Raw genomic sequence first — 21,502 nt, forward strand, 5'->3', positions numbered from 1 at the left:
TATGGAAACTAACATTTCTCCTAAAGATAGTTGTAAAATGGCTAGTGAGATGGCTCTGAATATAACGATACTGCTATGTAATGCTTAGTTCAACCCCTGGAACTCTTTTTTTTTCCCCTGGAAGTCTTGGAAGGTAGAAGACCAGTTCCACAAAGTTGTTCTTGGCCCTTCACATACGTGTTATGGAACATATTGTACACATACACATCCCCAATAATACCTTAAACATAATACATACCTTAAACACCAGTAATAATAATAATAAATAATCTTTAAAGAAGAGGGAGGTGCTTGCAAAAGTTGTGATCAAATATATGGAAATTAAATGCCATGATATTTAAATATAATTATATACTATAACCAAGTAACATTTAATATATAAAAAAGGTTCAAGATTTAAGAATAAAAGAATATAATTTGGCATACAGGTTCATTCTTATAATTCCCATATTAGGAAGACTAAGTCTGTGGATATCTTGAGCTACTTAGCAAGATCATGTCTTAAACTGTTTCTTATAAACAAATATTATATCAACATATTAAAGACAAAAGCACACATCATCTCAACACATACAGAAAAATTGTCTGACAAACATTTGGTATCCCTTCATCATACAAATTCTTAGTAAACTAGGAAGAACATCTACTGAAATCTTAGAGATATCTGAAACCAAATATTGATAAGTTAAATTTTTCTCCTTATAATAACAAACAAAAATATCTCCTTCATCATTCCCATTTAACAATATTCTAGCTAATGCAGTATGTAACAAAAATGCAAATAAACAAAATAGATAAATTAAAACACTTTTCTTAACTGCTGATATAATGACATTGCTGGGGAGCAAAGTGGAGACTTAAGCAAATTCATAAATAGAGGGAACAATGTCACTGTGCTTTCCTCACAGTGACAAAAAGTGATAATTTGAGCCTATCCTGGACAATTATATTACAATTAATTGGAAAACCTAGGGAAAATTGACAAACTCCTAAAATTGTCTACCCTATCACTTTTGAATCTTGAAGAACTGATTTTTTTTGATGGGGGAATGTCTTTCTGTATGCTGTGAAAATGTGTTGCTCTGATTGGTTGATAAAATAAAGCCATTTTGCCTATGGCAAGGTAGTTTAGAAGCAGGCAGAAAATCTGAATGGATAGGAATAAGGAAAAAGACAGAGCAGAGGAGACACTGCTAGCTGCCACTATGAGAAGCAAGATGTAAAAGTACCAGTAAGCCACAAGCCACATGGCAAAGTATAGATTTACAGACATGGGTTAGTTTAAGATGTAAGAACTAGATAACAAAAAGCCTGCCAATATTCAGAACGGTTTCAAGGCAACTGGCTCAGACAATGAAGCCTCACGGACTATTTCAGTCAGGACTTGACCACAATTGTTAATTTTCTCAGGATCCCCATAAGAATACAACACCCTTTATCAGCAGGAAGTAGCCTAGAAAACTATATCCACATTCCCAAAATATTGATTATGGATATTTGTCTTTGTTTAGGTTGTTGGTTACAAATTGTTATTGATCATAGTCAATATCTTTCTAAAAGAAGAAAGGGGAATATGATATGGAAATATAAGATATAGATATGATAGGATAAAAGGATGAATTGTTGAACCTACTTTAAAGCGCAACAACTTGATTAAAGGTTTTACATTGCTTTGGATTTTAGTTTATTGATACGAATTTAAACTTAATTTTGTTATACTGTATGCATATGTCTACTCTTGTTTAAGGTATTATGTTTGTGCAGCTCATTTAATTGTAAAGAATAATTAAGAAATACAGATTAATAATCAGTCTTCTATGATAGTCAAACTTATAGTTATCATGGTTAAGTTTTCTAGGTATGCATAGACATAATTCAATTAGGTAGGTAATCTTCAAACACTTCAAAGACCTGCAGAATGTGGCATTTAAAATGTTTTAAAAACTTAGACTTTCCTAGACAATGAGACACATCTGTTCCTGGCAGTACCAATTTACTTCAAAGAGAAAGATGGGGGTTGAAGACACTCTATATGGAGTTTATCTTCTTCTTGGCAAAAATAGCCATTTGGGTAAGAAACTGTACTTGCCTGGACTGCTTGACAAAATGTTGTATTGACTAGACAGGCAGGACCCATAGGAAGGTGACCACTGAACTTTGCAAGGCAAAATGGTCCTTCAGGTTCCTGATTTGTAGAAGAAACTGCCAGACATTCTACAGGATACACAGATAAATTACTGAGAGACTCTAGACCTATGGGCTGAAAATGGGTGCCCCAACATTGCAGAAGAACTTTAGGTGACTGTCTAGGCAGTCAGCTGTATCTATCATTCCAGATTTTTGGAAGTTGCTTACAATGCACTTCCTGTTTACCTAGGTAATATTATATCCTTCTGAGGTCTTTGATGTAGTTGAAGACTAGATAGTTACAATTATGGTTTTCCTTGGTTATGATAAGAGATAAGATAGATATGATACCTTAGACTCACAAATATGGGATAGATAGGATATCTTTTTTAATTTAGCCAAATACAAGTAGACTAGATTTTATAATTGTGATTCTTGCTTGATACATGTAACTTTACTAGGTTAAAGTTAAAACCTTTCTTTTTTTTTTTTAGAAGGAAAAGGAGAAATGATGGGGGAATATCTTTTTTCATGCTGTGAAAATATGTTGCTCTGATTGGTTGATAAAATAAAGCCATTTGGCCTATGGCAAGGCAGCTTAGAGGCAGGCAGAAAATCTGAACATATAGGAAGAAGGAGAAAGACAGAGCAGAGGTGACATTGCCAGCTGCCACTATAAGAAGCAAGATGTGAAAGTACCAGTAATCCACAAGCCACATGTATAGATTTACAGAAATGGGTTAGTTTAAAATATAAGTCCTAGATAACAAAAAGCCTATCATGGCCATCATTTAAAAATAATATTAGCCTGTGTGTGTTTATTTGGGTCTGAGTGGCTGTGGGACTGGCTAGTGAAAGAGATTTGTCCTGACTGTGGGCCAGGTCGGACACAGGAATACTTTCAGCTACAATTTTTTTTTTCAAGACAGGGTATCTTTGTAGCCCTGCCTGTCCTGGAACTTGCTCCATAGACCAGGCTAGAGTCACATTCAGAGATCCACCTGCCTCCAACTTCCAAGTGCTGAGATTTAAGAATGCACTACCACTGCGCAGCAGAACTGAAAATTTTAATAGACTTATAACTAGTAAGAATACTGTAATGCTAAACTTCTTAAGAATGAAAATGAAGCCAGTCAGTGGTGGTGCATGCCTTTAATCCCAGCACCTGGGAGGCAGAGCCAGACAGATCTCTGTGAGTTTGAGGCCAGCCTGGGCTACAGAGTGAGCTCCAGGAAAGGCACAAAGCTACACAGAAAAACCCTGTCTCGAAAAACAAAAACAAACAAACAAACAAACAAAAAAGAATGAAAATGGTAGGATCAAATGTCAAAATAAAAAATGATGAATTTCAATTAATCCAAGAAATTTCTACAATTTAAATATGAAGGAGCCAATCGAGATACAAACCAACAGTCAGTAAAACCTTGATACCAAAGTTGGACACAGACACTACAATAAAAGAAAACCAGATTAAAATCTAGGATTAAAAACTTCTTCCACACCCTGAGACAGAACCTGCCACCACCTGACTGGACTAAGAGGTGAGTCTTTATCCTCATACCCAAATACCCCATCTGCTAGAATTTGGGCCCAGGGGCACAACCCTGAGCCCCTATAACTGCACCCATTGCAGTTCCAGTTTCAGGCCAGTTTGCAGGCAGACCTTTTGCACATAGGTCAGACTACCACCATCCCCCATCAGACCCTGTAACCCCAGCCCCACCTCCCCCAAATCCCAACCTCGGAGACTATAATTGTTCCCTGAGACAGAGCCTGCCAGCCTCCAACTGGACTAAGAGGCCAGCTGGCAAGCAGACCTCCTGCAGACAAGTCAGACTACCACCACCTGCCACAGGCAAAGACTGCAGCTACTCCCTGAGACAGAGCCCACTAGCGCCAGTTGGACTAAGAGCTGTTCCCTAAGACAAAAAGTCCATCAGCATTGACTAGACCAAGAGCTCCCACTGGATCAAGAGTATCAAATCAGACCAAGAGAGGCTCCCGCAGACACAGACACCACTTGCACCAAGTGGAGAAAGAGATGAGTAGAAGCCAGTGCAAAAATACAGTCAACAACATAAAAACCAATATGGCTCCATCAGAACCTACATCAGCAAGACCGGAACATCCTAACACAGAAGAAAAAAGAAGATATCTACCATAAAAATGACTTTAAGAAGATATTAGAGATCTTAAAAGAGGAAATGAAAAATTCCCTTAAAGAAATCAAGGAAAAGTCAAACAAAAAAATGGGAAGAAATCAGTAAATCCCTTGAAAGCCAAGAGAAAGCAATTAAAAAAGTGAGGAAAACAGTTCAAGATTTCAAAACTGAAATGGAGTCAATAAAGAAGACACAAAGTGTGGTAATGCTGAAAGTGGAAAATCTGAGTAAATGAACAGGAACTAGAGATGCAAGTATAAGCAACAGACTGAAAGAAATGGAAGAGCAGATCTCTGGCATTGAAGATACGGTAGAAGAAATAGATTCATCAGTCAAAGAAAAGACTAAAGCCAACAAAGTCATGACCCAAAATGTCCAGGAAATTTGGGATACCATGAAAAGACCAAACCTAAGAATAATAGGGATAGAAGAAGGAGAAGAATACCAACTCAAAGGCACAGAAAATATATTCAACAGAATCATAGAAGAAAACTTTCCCAACCTAAAGAAGGAAATGCCTACAAAAATACAAGGTTACAGAACACCAAATAGACTGGATCCAAAAAAAAAGTCCCCTCGCCACATAATAATCAAATCACTAAACATACAAAATAAAGAAAAAATATTAAGAGCTACAAAGAAAAAAGGCCAAGTAACATATAAAGGCAGACCCATAAGTATAACATCTGACTTCTCAATGGAGACTCTAGAAGCCAGAAGGTCCTGGACAGATGTTATGCAGATACTAAGAGATCACGGATGCCAACCCAGACTATTATACCCAGCAAGACTCTCAATCAATATAGATGGAGTAAACAAAATATTCCATGGTAAAACCAGATTTAAACAATATCTCTCCACAAATCAAGAACTACAGAAAGCACTTGAAGGAAAAATCCAACCTAGGTAGTTAGATACACCCATGAAAACATAGGCAATAGATAGTCCCATACCAACAAATACCAAAGAAGGGAAACATACAATACTACCACCAAAAATAACAGGAATTAAAAATAACTGGTCATTAATACCCATCAATATCAATGGTCTCAATTCACCTATAAAAAGACACAGGCTAACAGAATGGATACAAAAACAAGATCCATCCATTTGCTGCATACAAAAATATACCTCAACTTCAAAGACAGACACCACCTCAGAATAAAAGGCTGGGAAAAGACTTTCCAATCAAATGGATTTAAGAAGCAAGCTGGTGTAGCTATATTAATATCTAATAAAATAGACTTCAAACTAAAATCAATTGAAAGAGATGGGGTTGGACACTACATATTTATCACAGGAAAAATCTGACAAGATGAAGTCTCAATTCTGAATATTTATGCCCCAAATACAAGGGCACCAACATTCATAAAAGAAACATTACTAAAGCTTAAATTACACATCAAACCCCATACACTAGTATTGGGAGACTTCAACACCCCACTCTCACCAAAGGACAGGTCTACCAGACAGAAACTTAACAGAGAAATAAGGGAACTAAGAGACATTATGACTCAAATAGACTTAATAGATATCTACAGAATATTCCACCCTAACACAAAAGAATATACCTTCTTCTCACCACCCATGGAACCGTCTCCAAAATCGATCACATGCTTGGTTACAAAGCAAATCTCAACAGATACAAAAAAATTGAAATAACTTCCTGTGTCTTATCAGACCACCATGGATTAAAGTTAGATTTTAATAACAACAAAAATTACAGAAAGCTTACAATCTCATGGAAACTGAATAATGCCCAATTGAATCACCAATGGATCAAGGAAGAAATAAAAGAAAGAAATTAAAGATTTCCTAGAATTCAATGAAAACGAATGTACAACATACCCAAACTTATGGGACACCATGAAAGCAGTTCTAAGAGAAAAATTCATAGCTCTAAATGCCCACATAAAGAAGTTGGAGAAATCTCACACTAGTGACTTAACAGCACAACTGAAAGCTCTAGAGCAAGAAGAAGCAAACTCACCCAGGAGAAACAGATGCCAGGAAATAATTAAATTGAGGGCTGAAATCAATAAAATAGAAACAAAGAGAACAATACAAAGAATCAATAAAATAAAGAGTTTGTTCTTTGAGAAAATCAACAAGATAGATAAGCCCTTATCCAAATTAACCAAAAAGCAGAGAGAGAGAGAGCATCCAAATTAACAAAATCAGAAATGAAAAGGGGGATATAACAACTGACAATGAGGAAATCCAGAGAATCATCAGGTCATACTTCAAAAACCTGTACTCCACAAAATTGGAAAATCTGAAAGAAATGGATGATTTTCTGGATAGGTACCCCATAACAAAGTTAAATCAAGACCAGATAAACTAAATAGACCAATAACCCCTAAGGAAATAGAAACTGTCTTTAAATTCTCCCAACCAAAAAAAGCTCAGGACCTGCTGTGGGATGTTCTGTATATCAACGTGTTGCTCCGATTGGTTAATAAATAAAACACTGATTGGCCAGTAGCCAGGCAGGAAGTATAGGTGGGACAAGCAGAGAAGAGAATTCTGGGAAGTGGAAGGCTGAGGCAGAGAGACACTGCCAGCTGCTATAACAAGGTAGATGTAAGGAACCGGTAAGCCACAAGCCACGTGGCAACTTATAGATTAATAGAAATGGGTTAATTTAAGATCTAAGAACAGTTAGCAAGAAGCCTGCCATGGCCATACAGTTTATAATAATGTAAGCGTCTGAGTGATTATTTTATAAGTGGGATGTCGGACTGCCAGGGCTTGGTGGGACCTGGAGAGAAGCTCTCCAGCTACAAGGACCAGATGGTTTTAGTGCAGAATTCTACCAGATTTTCAAAGAAGAGCTAATACCAATACTCTTTAAATTGTTCCACACAATAGAAACAGAAGGAAAATTACCAAATTCTTTTTATGAGGCTACAGTTACCGTGATATCCAAACCAAACAAAGATGCAACAAAGAAAAAGAATTACAGACCAATATCCCCCATGAACACTGATGCAAAAATACTCAATAAAGTACTGGCTAACCGAATCCAGGAACATATCAAAAAATTATCCACCATGACCAAGTAAGCTTCATCCCAGGGATGCAAGGATGGTTCAGCATATGAAAATCTGTCAATGTAACACACCATATAAACAAACTGAAAGAAAAAAACCCACTTGATCATATCATTGGATGCTGAAAAAGCCTTTGACAAAATCCAACACCCTTTCATGATAAAAGTTCTGGAGAGATCAGAAATACAAGGGACATACCTAAATATAATAAAGGAAATTTATAACAAGCCAACCGTCAACATCAAATTAAATGGAGAGAAACTCAAAGCAATTCCACTAAAATCAAGAACAAGACAAGGCTGTCCACTCTCCCCATACTTATTCAATATAGTACTTGAAGTTCTAGCTAGACCAATAAGACAACAAAAGGAGATAAAGGGGATACAAATTGGAAAGGAAGAAGTCAAACTTTCTTTATTTGAAGACAATATGATAGTATACATAAGTGATCCTAAAAATTCTACCAGAGAACCCCTACAGCTGATAAATTCCTTCAGTAAGGTGGCAGGATACAAGATTAACTAAAAAAAAATCAATAGCTTTCCTATATACAAATGAAAAAGGAGCTGAGAAAGAAATCAGAGAAACATCACCCTTTACAATAGCCACAAATAATATAAAATACCTTGGGATAACTCTAAGCAAGTGAAAGACCTGTATGATAAGAACTTTAAGTCTCTGAAGAAAGAAATTGAAGAACATATCAGAAAATGGGAAGATCTCCCATGCTCATGGATAGGTAGAATCAACATATTAAAAATGGCAATTTTACCAAAAGAAATATACATATTCAATGCAATCCCCATCAAAATCCCAACACAATTCTTCACAGACTTGGAAAAACAATACTTAACTTTATATGGAAAAACAAAAAACCTAGGATAGCTAAAAGAATCCTGTATAATAAAGCAACTCTGGAGGCATCATGATCCCTGACCTCAAGCTCTACTATAGAGATATAGTAATAAAAACAGCTTGGTACTGGCAGGGTTCATGGCTGGGCTACAGGCTGAGCTGCACAAATCTAGTCAATAGGAGAGAGGAGGAATTCTGTGGGCAGGGGATGTTGAGATCATGATGAGAAGATGTGCAGAGATGATGGGCACACTGGTGAAGACCCATGAACTGTGGACTAGTGGTTATGGGAACCCCATAGGACTGGACTAGGCCCATGGGATTTGGGAGACAGTTGTTTAGCTCGAACTATTTGGGGGACACCCACGCAGGGGGATCAGGATCCATCCCTGATGCATGGGCAGGCTTTTGGGAGCCTGGTGCCTGCTGTGTGGTACCTTGAGCAGCTCTGGTGCTGTGGTGAGGAGCTTGGAACTTCCTTGGCTCCATGTGCTAGGCTCTGCTGACTCCCCATGGGAGACCTTGATTTAGAGGATGTGGAGATGGGGGATAGCTGGGGAGCGAGGGCTGGGGGTGAAGGAAGGGAGGAGGTGGGATCTGTGGGTGGTATGCAGGGTGAGTAGAAAATGTCTTAATAAAAGAAATGGAAAAAAATAAATAAAAACAACAAGCTCCTTTTAAAGCATAGAGAAAACAAGAACTGGGGGGCAAATGCCCCATTGAGCCGATCAACTTAAAGGTTACCCAATCACATGATTAGTCTGCAGTATTTACAATGTTGTCTATGAGGGAATCATGTACTGACATCATCATTCTTAACCTGAAGCTCCAATCATATTTTTTTGTGAACAACTTGGGTTCTACTCTCTACACTTTCCCTGGGGCCAGCTTTACTAGCACCTGGCTCCATAGGCCCTTCCCCCACAAATAGTCTAATATTTTAAGTAGATGAAGACTTAATATGTATTTATATAAAAAAAACTAATAGGTTAATGACAAGCCAAAAAAGTCAATAAACATCAGAGAATACAAATCATAAGGGAAATCCATGCCACGAATAATCATGGAAAAGTAATGAGATATCATCTCATAAGTGTCAGAATGACAATTATCAAAAACTCAAACCACAACAAGTACTGACAAGACTTTGCAGTAAATCCAACTGCGAAGGAATGTCAAATAATGTAGCTGTCACAAAATGTGGGCTGAAATTTCTTCAGAGAACTGAAAATATAGGTACAAATTTATCAAGCAATCTCACTTATAGGTACTTATCCAAAATGATGAAAAGCAGCACCTTGAAAATATAAACCATGTACATTCACTCGGGGCTGTATCAGCTCCTTACACAGTCCCTCAATGATTTCTCAGCTCCTTACACCAGAGGACATGCTGAAACACAGATTACTGGATTCATCTCCTCAATTGCTATTTTAATCAGCCCTTGGTAAAACACTGCAAATTAGAATGAAGAAGAAACCAGAATATTTTTATGTTGCTGGAGTTTGAACATACTTTCAGATTCAAGATTGTGAGCAAATAAGACACTTTGAAGACTTTTCAGTAGCACATTAACAAATAAAGATCTTTACCGGAAGGTACGTAGAGTCACAGTATGAAGCTGGTGATGATATTAAAAACAAAATTTGAATACAATTATTAATAGAATGAAGAAAGGTGATAAAAAAGAAGATGTACTGGCAGAATCATTAGACACTTAACCATTCACTGGAATATAAGAAAGAAGGAAACATAATGCAAAGATTAAATGGGCATCATAGCATATGTAAGAAATTATCTCTTAGAAAAAAGATGAGTTATATAGAAAAAATTGTAAAGAAAGTGACACATGTTTGGTTTTCTAATTGTATTAGAGGAAATATGTATCTATTATTGTTAATTTTCTTTTTTATTGTCTGTTTCTAATTTTAAAAAATATAGAATATACTTTTATCATTTTTTCCTCCCCCTAGACCCTCCCAAATCATCTCAAAATTCCTACCCACCTAACTTTTTTTCTTTTATTCTTTTCTTACTCATTAAATCCTGACCACAGTTTCTACTTCCTCCACTCTTCTCACTCCTTACCCTCCACCCTCTCTTTCTCCCAGATGCACTCCTCATAGGTTTTCCTTCAAAACAAGGGCAGGCCTCCCATGGATATCAATCAAACAAGGCAAAATTAATTACAATAAGACAAGTCACAATCCCCCATATCAAGACTGGATGAGGCAACCCACTAGGAAGAACAGGGTCCCAAGAGTAGGCAAAAGCATCAGACACCCATCACTTCCAAATATTTCTTATAGAGGCCTCAGTCCTTATATAAATAAATTATTCATTCATTTTCAAGAATGTGTTTCCAATACTTTAACTTTTTTAGAACAAAGTTAGGAAGATAATTGCTTTTCTATAGTAAACAGAGAAACCCTATATTCTGTGTCTTAAAGCAAAGAAGTCTTATATCTTATGTCCAAGAATTTAATGTCCAAAAGATTTCCTTTTTTAAAATAATTTCCTTAAATGTACTTTTCCTGAATTTAAGCATTATCTTTCTGATTACAGTTTTTAATCAGATTTATTCATTTTATTTTACGTGTGTTTTGCTTGCATGTATGCATGTGTACTACATGTGAGCTTGGTGCCTGTGGAGGTCAAAAGAGAGCATCAGATCCACTGGAACTGAACTCACAGATAGTTGTGAACCACCACTTAGGTTCTGGGAATCAAACTCTGGTCCTCTGCAAGAGCAACAAGAGCTCTTAATTGCTGAACCATCTCTCTAGCCATGTACCTTTCCAGTAGATATGTAAGAAACATTGTGTAACTTCTTTGTTAGTGTTGACACTTTTCCCCTTAGTTTAATTGCAAAGCTCTGTATGACTGCTAGGCAAAGGCTATTGAATACATGTTACTATTGGCAAATTTGCTTGCATGGTATAGCACTATTATCATAGTTGCATTGGTATATATCATTAGGTAAAAATGAAAGTTATTGGGTGATATAAAGTGCCAAAGATCTTTTAAAATTTTCAAAATATTAAAATAATTTTTCAGATTTATTCTATACTATTCAAACTCGCTAAGTCACTTGCTTTAAGTGAGTTAATATTTTCTCTTTTGTTGTTGTTCTGGAGTTTTGTGTTTCTATAAATTACCAACATACCATCCAAATCACTGTGAATCCCAGTATCTTTTTTTTTTTTTTGGTTTTTTGAGACAGGGTTTCTCTGTGTAGTTTTGGAGCCTATCCTGGATCTCACTCTGTAGACCAGGCTGGCCTCAGACTCACAGAGATCCTCCTGGCTCTGCCTCCCGAGTGCTGGGATTAAAGGCATGCACCACCACTACCTGGCGAATCCCAGTATCTTAATGAAGTTCTAATTGGTAACTAATGAGCATTATATATATATATTTATATATATATATGTGTGTGTGTGTGTGTGTGCATGTGTGTGTGTGTGTCAATAATTACTAATATTGAATTATCACATTATATTTTGCCTAAATGATTTAGCTTAGCTCACTTTCTAATAACTTAAACAACATAAAGATTACCAAAGATCTATGCATATGAGATTTCCACTGATGCTGAGTAGTTCTACTACAAAGGTGGTCCACGATTGTGCATTCATGCAGGGTTCTGTGAAGATACACCCAATATTTCTGAATTTTCTTATGTGCTGTAATGTTCAAAATATTTTTATAAAAATTACCTTGCTTGACAATTGTAGTTACTTGCATAATTTGAGTGAATGGACATTTCTATGATCACTATTTTGAGAAAACTGAAGGTTTTCATAAGATTCATTACTAAATTTTTAATTTAAAAAAAATGACACTTTTAAATCCTGAACTACATATCCACTGTTCTTTGTAGTAATAATGTCTACGCACAATGGGTAAGAAAATATGACCATCATTTATAATAATGCATTGGTAATATCTGGCTGCTCATTTATGTCACTTATAATTACAGTGGGAATTGAGTCAATTAATTTTTGTTTCATTTTAGTTTGTGTTACCAGGGACTACTACAATGATAATTTGCAAGTACAAAAATCACAAGTTTAATTTTTGTAAATTACATTATAAACCTTTTGAAATTCTTAGGACTATAATCACTTTTAACATCTTATAAATTTTTAATCACTTTACTTTTCTTATGGTTATTTTATGCCCATTGTTGTATTCATTTAATGTGCTCTTCAATAAACTTTTTTAACTTGACTTAACAAGGTGCCTTTTCCTTTTTTCCACAAAAAATTTATCATACCATTGTCATACAATCCTTATTGTTTATTTATTTTTTTTTGAGACAGGGTTTCTCTGTGTAACAATACTGCCTGTTCTGAAACTCACTTTGTAGACCAGCCTGTCATTGAACTCACAGAGATCTGCTTGCCTCTGTCTCCCAAGTACTGAGATTAAAGATGTGCACCACTAACACCTGGTATCCAGACAACTCTTGACTATTTTTATAATTATTTATGAAATCTATTGCTCCCTAAAATACTAATTTCTAGTTTTAATGTTAATATAATAATTAACTATTAGTGGTACATAATTTTAGTTTAAATATTTACTTTTTCAAGTTACCGAAGTTTGTTACCTATGATATGGGTACTATCAAGATTACATAATAATTAGATTATATTTATATTTTACTAATAACACATAAAAGAACAATAATGCTTTCCATATGTTATTTCCTAGTAATCACATATACACGCACACTCTTAAACATTTACCAGAGACATGACACTATACAGATTTCTCATTGTCTAAAACTTTAATTGGGTCATGCTTTACTAGAGGCAATGTTTATTGGATCTGACAAGATGAAAAAATAGATATTATATTATGAAATAAAAAGTAATATAAAGTATAATATGCAAGCCAACTCTTTTAAGTTGAATTAAGCATTTTTGTAAAGAAGCTAATAGCTCAAAACTCATAAAATGACTTGGAGAATTTTAAGTGTCTCCTAATATTTTTCTGGTCTTTATTGAAGCTAAAAATAGTGTATATGTTTGACTGACAAAATAAGATAAAGAAGACCAAATTATCTCTGAAGATGAGCCAGAGACATGGCAACAAATTGGATAAGTCTCTTGAAATACTTAAAAGATTTATTAAAAAAAAAAAAAACAACTACATATGCATAGCTCCAGGTCACCATGACTACAACTTGCCATTTTATACAATGAGAAAGCTTACATACTTATGTTTGGCAGTAAATAGGATTGGAGCCAATACTTTAACTCCAACTTTGAGAGTTGTTAGGAAGACAAAGATATTCGTAAAGAAAAAAGAAACTGAAATCCTAGCAGTAATGTATATTTTAAACAAAAGCTAAGGTACAGAATTTATGTGATCAGAAATTTCTTAACCACAGCAGACCACAATCAATGGCTGAAATATCATGTTCATTAGAAGTACTCAAAAATTGTTCCCAGAAGGCATTGATGAATGAATGATACACATTCCAAGCTTTATCTCTGAGATATTGCCTGAAAACTGTAGCACATTCACAGCAACATTATACCACCATCATCCCTGATCTGTACTACTACAAAAATGATAAGTGGAGCTCTTTAACACCCATGGCTTGCCTTGCTCTTTGCTCTCATTAGCTTTCATTGAGCAGATTTTAAAAAGTTCAATCATGACAAGCTATTTTTCCGTTTAAGTCTTCAGTGATTTCCTTCTCAATGAGCACTAAATTTAAAGCCATGGTTAAAAAGTGCTTACATGAGTCTGCATCTTGAAATATTACTCAAGTTATACTATGTCCCTTTCCTTGTAGATCGTTATACTCAAAAGACTTCCTTCTTCTGTATAAATATGGAAAGCAAAGGCTCACATTAGTTATTAAACACTGGCTGGGAGCTTAATGTTTTCAGTAGGCATTCAAATAACTGACACTTTTTCCTTATAATTTTTTTCTTTCTTTTTTAAAATTTATTTCATAATCATTTACTTCATTTTGCTGGAGATTATAGTGTCTCCCTTCCCTTTTCTCTGTCCAAACCCTCCCATATTGCCCTCTGGTTCATTTTCAAACACATGGACTCATTTTTCTTTAGTTGTTGTTACATGTGTGTACGTGTGTGTGTGTGTGTGTGTGTGTGTGTGTGTGTGTGTGTTTTGTGCCTCTAGTTGTGCCTGTATTAGTAAGGGATCACTAGAGTCACAAAACTTATGAAATGGAAAATATATATATATGAATTTTGTTGGAATAACTTACAGGCTACAGTCCAACTAACTAATCCAACAATGACTAGCTGTGAATGGAAAGTCCAAGAATCTAGAAGTTGCTCAGTCCTACAAGGCTAGGTGTCTCAGCTGGTCTTTTGTGTATGTTGGAATCTCGTAAAAGTAGGCTCCAGTGTGAATGGATGTGCTGGCAAGGTGAAGCCAAACAGGCAAAGAGCAAAACCTTCCTTGTTCCATGTCCTTATATATAGGCCTCCAGTACAAGGTATAGCCCAGATTAAAGGTGTGTCTTCCTGCTACAAGGTGTGGATTAAAGGCATGTTTCTTCCACCATCAATATTCAGATCAGAGGTGGGTTGTCTTCAGACTTCAAGATCCAGACTGCAGCTGTGCTCTGCATTTCTGGATTGTAGTTCATTCCAGATGTAGTCAAGTTGACAATCAAGAGTAGCTATCACAAGGCCTCATGAATTTAGCCCTCTGTATGTTAGAATGTATATTGTTGTTCTTGTTCAGCTCACATTTGGGCACCTGTGTTAGTGAGATTTTATGGGTGTAGCTTCTGACATCCCTAGGAGACAAACTCTCACAGCAAGTACCATGATCCTCTTATAATTTTTCCACTCTCTCTTCATAAATGATCCCTGAGCAAGAGGTACATTAGATATATTGCAGATGTATCCTTTGAGACTGTTCTCCACAAATCTGAATTCTGATTGGTTGTGGCTTTCTGTAATGATCCTGTTCTGTCTCGGGGGAAAGAGAGTAGTCAGAGTGCATTATATACATGTATGAAATTGTCAAAACCAAATTAAATTAGGAACAAAAAGCAAGATAATGATCCGCAGTTTCAAATGCATTGTTTTTGTACAAATGTGCATGGAAATGTGCACATACACACACACACACACACACACACACACACACACACACACGTACACAAATACACAAACACATGGATATAAATATGGATATGGGCTATGAAATTAAAAAGTAAGAATATGAGAAGGGGCCGGGCGGTGGTGGCACACGCCTTTAATCCCAGCACTCGGGAGGCAGAGGCAGGTGGATCTCTGTGAGTTCGAGGCCAGCCTGGGCTACCAAGTGAGTTCCAGGAAAGGTGCAAAACTACACAGAGAAACCCTGTCTTCAAAAACCAAAAAAAAAAAAAAAAGGATATGAGAAGGGAAAATAGAGGTAGATAGTTCATAAGAACCAATGTGACATGGATGCACAATGGAGGGTACAAGGGGTAGAAGAGTGAAAACAAAGGGATGGGGAAGGAAAATGGGAAGAGAATTAACAAAATAAAACTATGTTAAAATGCCAATTAAAAGTCTGTGTAATACTATGTCCATTTCACATAATGATAATAATAGGTTATTCCCTAGTGCCCGGGCTCTGTTTATCCATGGTCCTTGGCCTGTTAATGGTACCAGATATAGGTTTCATCTTGTGTAGTGGAATTTAAATCTAATCAGAAAAAATGGTTGATTACTCTCAGATTGATGCACCAGTAAGCATGTCTTTCCAGGTCTGTACTTACTGTAGCTCACAGAGTCCTTATCTAGGTATAATTAATGGTTACTTTTCTTGTCTGGTATGGTATATAGTACCTTCCAGCACCGTGAAAGCTAGCCAGTAAGGATAGAGATTCCAGGTCTGTTCCTGCTTCATTTCTCCACGTTCTAAGATTGAAGTATATGGCAGCTTGGGCAACAGGGTCTTACCATCAGTTTCTGGAGAGTAACAAAGAGCAATGGCAATAGCATCTACTGTGCTGGAAGTCTATGGGACTAGAATTGCTAGCAATTTACAAAGAAGTAACTGACCTTAGGGAGTAATGATTATAATCACAAATCAACGAGTCTCTGAACTTTTATTTGAAAAGTTTCTATTTCCTGTAAGTTAACACAGAGTCTTATAAGTAGCCATGGTGCAGAGAATAAGAGACTGCAGAATTCTCAGCCTTAAACAGAACATATATATATATATATATATATATATATATATATATACACACAGATATCATCACCATCATCATCATCATGATGAATGTATCTGTGAAAAACTTTTTAACAAATGGCAGGTCAATAGCAAGATTTTACCATTGAATTTCCACTCAAACTTTAAAAAAAATCACAATAAAATTTAAAATAAATAAAAAAATTAATGCTTCAGTCATTATGTAATAATAACTCAAGCAATCTACTGCTAAGTATGCTATCACATGGTGGTAACAATAGCACTTAGGAGGAGGTAGAAGCAGTAGAACAGGGGAGTTCAAAGTCTTCCTAGCTTATTGAGTGAGTCTGAGAACAGCTTGGGTTATACAATGCAACAATAAAAACAACAAAAATCATTAAATCTTGTTTGATATGTACTAGTCAACACTTTCTATAGCATAACAGATTTTTATGAGTAGTGGTACATAATTTAAACACTTAAAATATTGAGATCAGCATTACTACTGAGTTCACAACCTTCAATTCACTGTGCTCTTTCTCACTCTCTTCTAAATTATGGTATCTCTAAGAAAAAAATCTGCTTTTAAATTCCATAGCATTGTGCCATGGTTATGACCACTCAATAATTAATATAATGTGAACTATAATAAGCCTTTTAAACATATAGCTAATGAAAAAACTGTAGTCTGTATTTTCTGAGGAATGTGTTTTTTTTTTTTAATATTTAGTACTCAGTATTGGTTGGTTTCATTGGAAAGTAAATGTGTTATTCTCTGTGACTAAAAAGTAAACATCTTAATTTAATGTCACTACCCTGAAAAATTTACACTATATTTTCTCTTTACCATCTGTGAATGTCAATTGTAGCTGTAAACTTAACACCATCTTGAATTACCTAAGAAGAAAGTATCAATAAAGAACTGTGGTAGTTTAAAAGAAAATGGCCCTGCCTAGAGAGTGGCCTTGTTGTAGTAGGTATGGCCTTAATGAAGGAAGTGTGTCACTGTTGGGGTGGGTTTTGAGGTCTCCTAGGCTCAAGCTATGTGAGTGTTACAGTTTACTTCCTGTTGCCTGCTTAAAGATACAGGTCTCTCAGCTCCCCCTTCAGCACCATATCTGCCTACATGCTACCATGTACCACCAGGAGGGTAATGGACTAAACCTCTGAAACTGTAAGCTACACCAATTTAATATTTTTCTTTTATAAGAGTTGCTGCAATCATGGTTTTTCTTCATAGCAATAAAACCTCTAAGACATGGACTGTCTAGATCCTCTTGTCTTGTGGGCATGTCTATGGTATATTGTCATGACTACTTTATTTATTTTGGGAAGATTCAGCCCACTGTGGTTGGCAAGATTCCCTGGGTTTAGGTTCTACACTGTATAAGAATACAGAATGTGAGCTAAGCACTAACCATGCATCGATCTTTTTTTCCCTTATTGTTCTTGACTGTTGATGTGATTAGGTGCTTCATATTCCTTCTTTGACTTGCCCAAAACAATGGACTGTAACTTGATATCATAATCCAAATAAACACTTTCACCCTTATGGGAACATTTGTCAGGGTATTTTATGACAGAGCCAGAAATGAAGCTAAAACACATCTCAGAAGTTAACATGATAGTTACTTATTTCACATAGATCTATTTAGATATGTATGTATGTACTTTTCTTTCAGCCATTGCTATCAAGTTATTTTCTATATTCTCAACAAAAATATTCAAGGAGTATATATTTTCTCACTGAAAAGGTATGTGAGTGTGTGTGTGTGTGTGTGTGTGTGTGTGTGTGTGTGTAAATAAATATGTGTGTCTGCTCCCATGTTTTTATATCCAGGCCTGAAAATATGACAGTAACAAACAGCTATCCATTAAGTGTATAAGTTGATCTATTTTTATCTTACCAACCTTATATAGAGATTTGTTTCTCCCTTTGTACCTTAAATATTGTCTACTAGAACAATTTTTGAAGACATAATCATCAATATTTACTTTATATTATTTGGAAACATAATCTTTACATATATCATCAGTAAAGATTCAATAATAGCAGTGGCTCTAATCAAGTTCCATTATATAAACACAGAACTCTGGTTACAGAGGCTCATTGAAAGAATTTTATATGGCAGAAAAAAATAGGAATTGAAGTAAGTGAAGGCAAGGATCAATAAGAAACACTGACGGCCACCAGAATTTAAAAGAGGCCAGAAATGACTTTCCATACAAGTTTTGAAAGGTGCACAGCCTTATCAAAACTTCCAGAGATATTCAGGGATAAATACAACTGAGGTTTTTTAAAATAAATTATTTATTTTATTTACATGTATGAGTGTTTTGCCTGAAAGAATGTGATACACTCTTTGAGCATAATCCTAATGGATGTCAAAATAATGTGTTCAATTCCTGGAACTGTAGTTCCAGATGTCAGTGAGCTGCCATGTAGGAGTTGGGAGCCGAGCCTGAGTACTCTTCCAAGAGCAGTAAGTTCTGATAATCACTAAGACATCTTCTAGCCTCTAAAATCGTATGGTATGCCCTTTTAAAATACTTTTTGAGACAAGGTTTCACTATGTAGCCCTGATTTGCTACATAGCCAGGATGGTGTCAAACTCAGAAAGATTCACTTGAATCTGCCTCCCAGGTACTAGGATTAAAGACATGCTCTACCACATACAGATAAATGCCAGTTATTATATGCAATGACATTTTAGCATTTAGTAATTGTCCCAATAGTTAATATCCTCTAGGTAAATTAAAAAGATGTCTTTGGGCTGGAGAGATGGCTCAGAGGTTAAGAGCACCGACTGCTCTTCCAGAGGTCTTGAGTTCAATTCCCAGCACCCACATGGTGGCTGACAACCATCTGTAATGAGATCTGGTGCCCTCTTCTGTATACATAATAAATAAACAAATCTTTTAAAAAAAAAGATGTCTTTACTGAAAAGAATACCCTGCTGATTGTTATTTTCTGAGTTGTACACATTGATACTGAAAGCAAGCATGCATTAATTTAAATGCATGTTTTATGGTTTCATTCTCTATATATTTATATTTCAATGTTTCTTATTATATTTTGGACTTATTTTCATGCATTTTCAAGCACTACGTTTATTAAGTTTGTGAATTTAAAAATAAAATCACTAATAGTGATAGTTTGAATTCTTGGAACAGCTATGGAGGTAGAGATGTAGAGTGGGATTCTTGATGTGTTTGAATATGAGTTGTGAAAGACAAAGTGTGAATTGAACAGTTCAATTTTCTTTTAGTTTTAGAAACGGGAATATCAGTGTCATTATACAGTAATAGAGAAGGCAAGTGAAAGATGATTTTGTAGAGACAGCTAGGAAAGAAAAAGAAAATTACTTGGACATATCATGTTGGGAATATGTATTTAGTGTTTGTAGGGAGACCATGAGGAAGTCAATGGCTTTAGAAAGCAAGATGTCATTATCAACAGTTCTCAAATAAATATTTCTTTCTTCCCCAAACTAACCTACTGTGGCTATTATAGACACCAAAATGACATATATCTATTCTTGACATTGTTGCACTTTAATTTCTGTGTGATTATTTGATCAATGTGCTCCTACCGTTCTGAATGACTGTAAGTTCCATTAGGATAGAAATGTTAATTTTATAATTGTATTCCTACCACCTAATCCCATTATCTAGATCACAGTATGTTATGAATAACTATCCTCATAGTATGTATTAACTTAAACAAAATGTATAGCCTGGAATATGATGTTAGCCATTTTCCTCAAAATTAATCTTCTAAATAATTTGTCTCTTCATAGTAACTTAAATCATTGTAAGGCATAAACTTTGAGGCTTGACTATCTTATGAGTCACAACTAGAACAAGATGAGCATGAGACAGTGATGAAAGCAAATAGTATCTGAAATCAAAATTCAATCTAGGTTTGAAGCCTTGATAACTAAGTTAGTGATTTGAATGTGGCTGAAATGTGACATTTGTTGGCTTACTGGCTTAGATGTTTCATGATGATATTTTTTTTTCTTTTTCTTGACCCTTACCTTGAACCCCAGGAACTACATTTGAGAAAGGTGGACAGCTAACTGGAAATGCCATGCTAAAGCTTCCTTAAAATAAATACAATTAAAATAATAACTAATACTCAGTACTAATGACTACACAAATAAGTGAGGATATAAGTCTCTTGATAATTACAACCATCAGCTTTTCAGGACTTCCCCATAATAAAAGGTGGAAAAATAATTTATCTATGAAATCAAGGCCAGTTTCTCACATTCAAGAATGAAAGATATCATTTTTAAACATTTACATTTTGAGGTAGCTAATTTGGTAGTGAAATACTGCTGTAAAATACAGATTTTAACCTCATCAGATATGTGAGGAATGATGAAATAATGTAAGAATAGTTTATAATATAGTTTATAATAAATTATCCTTTAGTTATTTTCTCTGTTGCTGTTAACATACATGTACCATAAAAGATGGAAAGACACACACATGATTAGTAACCCAAGAATGGTTAAATTAAGAGGATACTGTACATTCTCAAAATTGTATATGAGATTTTATAAATCAGCATTCTTCTCCAAGAAATGCATACATATATTTGGATTTGTGATAAAGTAGTCAACCTACATATGATCTAATCTCAGCAAATTTAATGTATCCTAAGAAGTGAAGTAATTTAAAATTAGATATTTTATTCTGTACACCTACAGGCAACTAAATCAATCTCATGATTTTACATGCACTGATTTCCCAGAACATAATTTCTCTAGAAATTTAAACTCACTTGCCAAATCACAAGTCTTTTTATAACACCAATTACATTAGGTTTTACTGCTTTCGGGTGGAGGAGAGGTCAACCAACTCTACATCTTCCTATGACCTGCTATATAAATATGTATGATATAAAATTTTTGAACAGCCAACTCATGCAATGAGCACAGGACCCGGTCCCACTGCCTGGATGCCTCCCAAACAGATCAAGCCAATCAACTGTCTCACTCATTCAGAGGGCCTGATCCAGTTGGGGGCCCCTCAGCCATTGGTTCATAGTTCATGTGTTTCCATTCATTTGGCTATTTGTCCCTGTGCTTTATCCAACCTTGGTCTCAACAA

This window comes from Peromyscus eremicus, chromosome X, assembly GCF_949786415.1.
Source record: "Peromyscus eremicus chromosome X, PerEre_H2_v1, whole genome shotgun sequence".
NCBI classification, from domain to species: domain Eukaryota; kingdom Metazoa; phylum Chordata; class Mammalia; order Rodentia; family Cricetidae; genus Peromyscus; species Peromyscus eremicus.